The sequence below is a fragment of the Leptosomus discolor genome, chromosome 17, assembly GCF_034619465.1.
Source record: "Leptosomus discolor isolate bLepDis1 chromosome 17, bLepDis1.hap2, whole genome shotgun sequence".
Classification (NCBI taxonomy): Eukaryota; Metazoa; Chordata; class Aves; order Leptosomiformes; family Leptosomidae; genus Leptosomus; species Leptosomus discolor.
This window is the reverse complement of record NC_141407.1, coordinates 8299600-8305909: the sequence shown is the minus strand read 5'-3', so window position 1 is coordinate 8305909 and position 6310 is coordinate 8299600.

Genomic DNA, 6310 nt, shown 5'->3' with positions numbered 1-6310 from the left:
AGAAGTAATGAAAACGTTGTAGATACTTGAGCTTGGTAACTTTTAGATCTTAATATAAAAAGCTGCAGCCCCAAATTAATTATTTTGTAAAGTTACGACTGGGAAGTAAAAATTAAATGCAGGGCCACCCTACGTCAACCTGTGCACACTGCTTGGTACACAACCATTATATGAGAATAGCAAACTGTTTTCAGACCTATGAACATTCGTGTTTCTGTTACTGTTTTTCTATGAAATTCTAGCATTGATTAATCCATATTATCATGCATTTTATATGAGGTATGATTAAGTGTACTAATTAGTGAGATTCTGGGTCTCTGTAGAGAATTACAGTAACTTAGGAAAAGTTTTAAACAACAGCTGTGTGATTGAATTGATTTACTGAAAACTGCTTAAACCACTACGTAAAGCAGAGGCTGTTGAAGCTAATTAGAAAAATAAATTGCTCTTGGGAAATATTTATGAGACATTCACATGTAAGCACACACCATAGTCCTATCTAAAATCAAGAGTTTCAAAATTGATACTTCTACCCAGACTACTTAATAGGTAATCACTAGCAGGCAGGTAAAGGAGTTTTATTTAAGTAGCTCGCTTCTTAAGAAATTAAACCGAAGCTTTTCATATCAACTGGTTGCATATGCATTCATCTGCTGTTTTAACCGTCCCTTTGACAGTACTGATTGTAGTTTTATTTATATCAACTGGAATTACCAATTAGAAGGTTGATTGACAATGTGGTCACGTAAGAGTAAGCATCAAGACTAAATTGTCTCCTAATTAAAGACTTCTACAACACCATTTTATGCTAAATCAGCCTCTGCTAATCATGGAAGCCAGAACAAAAGCACATCAAAAAAAGAAGAAAAATCTAAGAAATCTTAAGATGCAGTATCAGAAACATTTGGACATCACGGAAAATTAAATTCTTCAGCTGTTCATTTCTGTAACAATCCTAAACCTGACCTATGCTACACTAGAGTCAGTGATAGCCTGCTATCTAGCTTCCCTGGGATGGATGGTCTGATACCCAACAAGGGCCGTTTTCTGATGTCTCCACTGGACAGAATTTATGAAACAAAAAGGTAGAATAAATTACATTCACTGTTCAGTTTGATGTGAAGGCTTTTTCCCCTCAAATTTCTACAAAAGCTTGATGAACTGGTGAAAACATCCATGCAAGTACAGAAGCAGTTCAATATAATCACAAAAAGCCTCACTGAGAAGTTACCTATGCAGGAGGAATGAACAGCGCAAAAATCACTTAAAGTTGGGAGATTCAATACCCACAAGTATCAAAAGGATTCTGTGTGACTGGAAATGCAAGGAAAAAGAGAAGAATTCTGAAAATAGATTAAGTTGAAGACCACACGAAAAAATCTTAACTTAGAATACTCCCTTTATATTCCTCTCAAGTAAATATTCATTCCATGGACGTCAATATCTGAGCTGTTTAAACACAACATGGAATACATCTTCTCAAAGAAGTACTGCAGTAAAGTAACTAAAACATAACCTTCTGAATAATCTGAAGGCTCTTGAAGGGTTAGAAAAGCATCTAGAGTAGCACTTGCACTAATTTGGTCTGGTCAAACACTGCAGAGGATCGTCCTATGAGACCTGTCAACTGGCAGGACAACCTAGACAGATATTCTAAATTCTGTTCTACAGACCAGGATGAAATTAAAAAAAAAAAAACTGAAGTAGGGATGAAAACTCTACCTAGAAAACCAAACAAAAGCTAACACCAAATACGCTACAGTAAAATTTTGCCATGTATAAAAAGTAAATGAGACTTTAAGTTACTACTACTACAAATAAAACAGGATATTAAAATTATATAATCTAATAAGTCATTACATCGTTATCATCTATGACATTTAAATGAAAAAATAAAATGCATCCCTCTTTTTCAATAATACTTGGTCTTTTCCTGCTAATGAAAGCCCTAACTCTTACATATTGAAAGTTGACCTTTCAGCTGTTACCCCTACTCTAAACCTACACGCTTTCTCTTCTGAGTACAGAGATAATAGCCAACCTCTTAACTTTTTAAATACAAAAAATATTTTATTTCAAGGTTGTTCTCTGTTCTGCTTCACATGAAATAGTTTAGGTTATTAGAGTTCCTATATCCAAGCACGGCCATGCACTAAGCAATTGCCAATCTCGGAGCCAGTATTCTTCTAAAAAGGTTGGCATTTGGGGCTCTGCAGTCAGCTTCTGCGTCAGCTCTCACCACACCAGTACCACTCTCAACACGTGAGCATACGATTTCCTGTCTAAAAACGCTCAACCAAAAAACAAGTGCTCACACAAAACCATCATTGAGCATGTTTTGATCTCAGTGAGCTCAACACAGTGACCTTCAGCTGATTTCCCCACTTTCAGGACAAGCTACAGAGATGACTCGGTTTACACCATATAGAAACTACACATCCAGCATAGCCTGGCTACCAAATTAAATGTACACACTGTCCAGTTTTCAATCCAGTTTTTAAAACACACAAAACCAAGAAGATTACATTAGAGCTAGGACGGGATAGCTAAGCGACAAGCCATACTGTTTGTTGCCTGTGGCATGGACAACAACAATTTGACAGAGAGCTAAAGCTACACTGGTTTAAAATATACATATATATTCATAGTCAAATGTGCCAGATATGGTAAACATAATGGTTACTTTTTGAAAGAAAACATAAAAAGGGTTGTATCTGTGATCCTCCTTAAAAGTTTTAGAGATAATTAATGTGCCCGTTTAAAAAGAAATTAAATACAATATACTACACTTCAAACTACAGTACATAAAACCAACATATTTTTAAATCTCTAGGGGATGGGAAAAATGCATCAGATAAAAAATGCCACTGAACCTTAACTACAGCTTTGAGAATCTGAAAATACAATGAAACAAATCACTCAAGTACAGCGAGTTAATAAAGAGGTCTTGGTGTACTGTAACTATTTTGTACTAAAAGTCTTAACTTATCTTTTAAGATTAAAGCAGCTATACTTACATTATGAAGCAAACAGCAAATTATATTGTTAATGGTGCTGATACATCATTACCCTAAGCTAGCACTTCCATCAGTACAATAACTAATAAAATACTATTCCAAAACACATGCATTTGATCATTCTCCATACTTTTTTTTTTTCCATTCTCTCAGTCAAAAAGGTCATTTGCTAGATAATAAATAACTGACTCAGACAGAGACTTCAGTGCATCAGGGCTGTCAGGTTTGAGGGTTTTTTTGAAAAAAAAAAAAGTGCCATCTATCCTCTGGTAGCCAGTGAAGCACACCTTGTTGCAACACGTTAAATAATCTTAACTCAGCACACATCCTTTTTATATTATACGTTCCATCTTAGGGAGACGACAATTTTTCAGGCCTTGTCAGGTTTCATTTACCAATTCCCCTGCAGTGTTTAGCAAGCACTATGCACTCCTCAGCTATTTTTCAGACATGACAATTAACTTGAGCCTTGTTCACTTTGCATATATTAAAATGACAGGACACTTTCAGTTAAAGAATGGTCAGAGGTGGAACACACTTGGAGTGCGTCTCCCGTTCCTCTGATAAATAATGCGTGTGCTCTATTTTTGGAATGTTGTTAATTTTTTTCCTATACGGCCCTGGTCGCTAGTCACAGCAACAGACAGAGGACCCTGTTACAACAAACAAAATGCACGGAAGAGAAATGGGGGGCTCCAGTGAATGCACCGCTATGAAAAAACACTAGTGTTTATCCTTATGCCTCCACCACACACAGCTGAACACTTGTAAAAATGTCTCACCTGTCAGCTTCTGCACAACGCACTGGGGTGAAATGGCTACTGCATCTCAGCACGGGGCCAAAGACACAGGAGCCACGTTCTAGTCTCAGAACAACCACTGCCCTCCTAACCCAGCTGTGAAACGGTATCAAACCTAGCTGGCTACACGTGTTTGTCAGGACACAGCTCCTGTAGGTAAAAGGCAATTGGGCACGATGCAGCCACACCACCGACTTACACGACACTGGCAACAAGATTTGGTATGCTCAAACACAGCAGGCAAAAAAAATACTGAAGGCAACCGTTAATCTTGACTATTGTCAAGCCACTGTACTGGAAAAAGGAATTTGGGGCTTCAATATAGCCGACAGCATCAGTTGAGTGGTTTTAGAATATATTTAGAATATTTTTAACATAGGTAAGTCCTTACAGACTTGTATCTGGAAGAGCTAGCAAACAGTTATTTTTTTAAAAAAAAAATAAAAAGTTAAAATTTAATAAATATATATAGAAAGAAAAAATCCCTAGCTCAAATACCACAAAGAAAGCAACAGGATGTGATGTCTGGGCTACTATAATGGGACCTGGTAACTACTTAACTGGTAGGAAACCACAGAACGCCACCATTCTTTTCTGTACATCCAGACACTTTAACAGCAGAAGAAACTAAGGCAAGTCAGTAGCTGACTGAAATGCATATGGTCTACTTAAGTTTATATTAATATTTAATGAAGTTCTAAAAGTGGAAAACACTTCTTCCCATCATCCTTGCCAAAAACAGTGAGTACTATGGAAAGAGATTTTACTGAGACCAGCGCACAAACCCCTCTACTGTTACTAGCACCAATAAAATTCTAAAAAAATAGGAAATTTATGTAAAAAATACCCTTGCCAGAGCTCACAAGAGAATACCAATGTAACAGTATTGCAGAGTCACTTTCCAACTCTATATACACCTAATTCATAAGCAACTCCATGCCATTTAACAAATGACACAATCCACAAGTTGGTAAGAAGAATGCAGCTGTACAAGGCATCTCTACATACTGCAATATCAACTTAATTAGGAATCAAGTTTGAAATAATTCACATAATTTGTTAACATGGAATTATGTAATCCTAAATTATTTAAAGATTAGTCCGAAGTACAAAAACTCTAAATTAGAAAAGGACATCACTTAAGAGCCTGAGAACATGAAATCAGTTTCACCATATAAATCTGCAAACATTATTTATCTATTTTTAATCACTTCTGATTTTTTATGTTTTGTTTTTAAGCAGCTATATTAACTTACCTGATGGAAGACTGTTTTCATGCCTTCAATTCTTACACAATTTTGACCACTACACATTGCAATAATGCAATTACCTTTTCAGTACGAACTTCAATCATTGCCATTATAAAGAAAAAGTCCAACGCAAAGGGATGACAATCACTTCAAATACAAACACAAAGCACTAACTACTAGTAGGTATTAGATGGGATTCACGGCACAACTTACAAAATTGGGAGAACTATATTTTATGGGAAGAAAATAACACATAAATATGGGTGTGTTTTTCTTACAGAATACAGTAATTGCTGCAAGCTAAAAGAGAGAGACTTTTTCCTACATGATCTGATACAACAATACAAAATCTCTTACCTTAATTTAACAATGACTAAGGAATTCGTTTTCCCTTACTCAATAGGAAGCAAGTTCCCATAGTTCCAATATCGTAAGAACTCAAGTAGCACCAACTATCATTTTCTTTGAGGTAGCTATACACTATCTGACACTTCAAAAGCACAGAGTACTTATCAAGTTCTTGGTGAAAACAGGAAATGTAGTCAACTAAACTGAGTTTGTTTCATTAAATACAGGTGATCCCCTGCCAAGTCATCAACAAGTCCATTCCCTTTGCTGAAGCTCTGAATGTGCCACCAGCAAGTCCATTCCCCTTCCCGAGACTCTGAATGGGTTCACATACATTTTTATGCACTATATGCATGCGATTTTTTTGTTCTGCCATTCTACCCTACCAGAGTCTCGTGGAAGCAAAGACTGCTTGCTGGATTTCTAGAGAGAGACAAACACAACTATAGCATTACAATTAGCATTAACTCATTTAGTGCTACGACATTGCTATAATTGAAGCAGACCCTATCATGATAAAACCGTACGCATTTTAGAGAGATCACAGTTTTATATAAAACATGTTTAGAATTAGAACAGTTCAAAATCAGAGTTTTCCAAAGCAGCAGTTAAAAATTGGGCAAAATATCAGCAATTTCCTTGTAAAAGCTTGTCCATTGCAAGCTTAAAATTAGAGACAGAAGACATTTTACATTTGGATCAAAATCTCTAACAATACCAAAATGCCTTCATATAAGAGGAAAAACTGACTCTTTTTGACAGAATTAAACATTTACTGTATACATTATCAGTTTCTGACATGTGATCTCTATCAAGTAGCTGCCAAGCTTAATGCCAGCTTTTGAACTTCTACAAGTTCTACTCAGAAAAGCATTCAAAACAGATTAATTTGTTG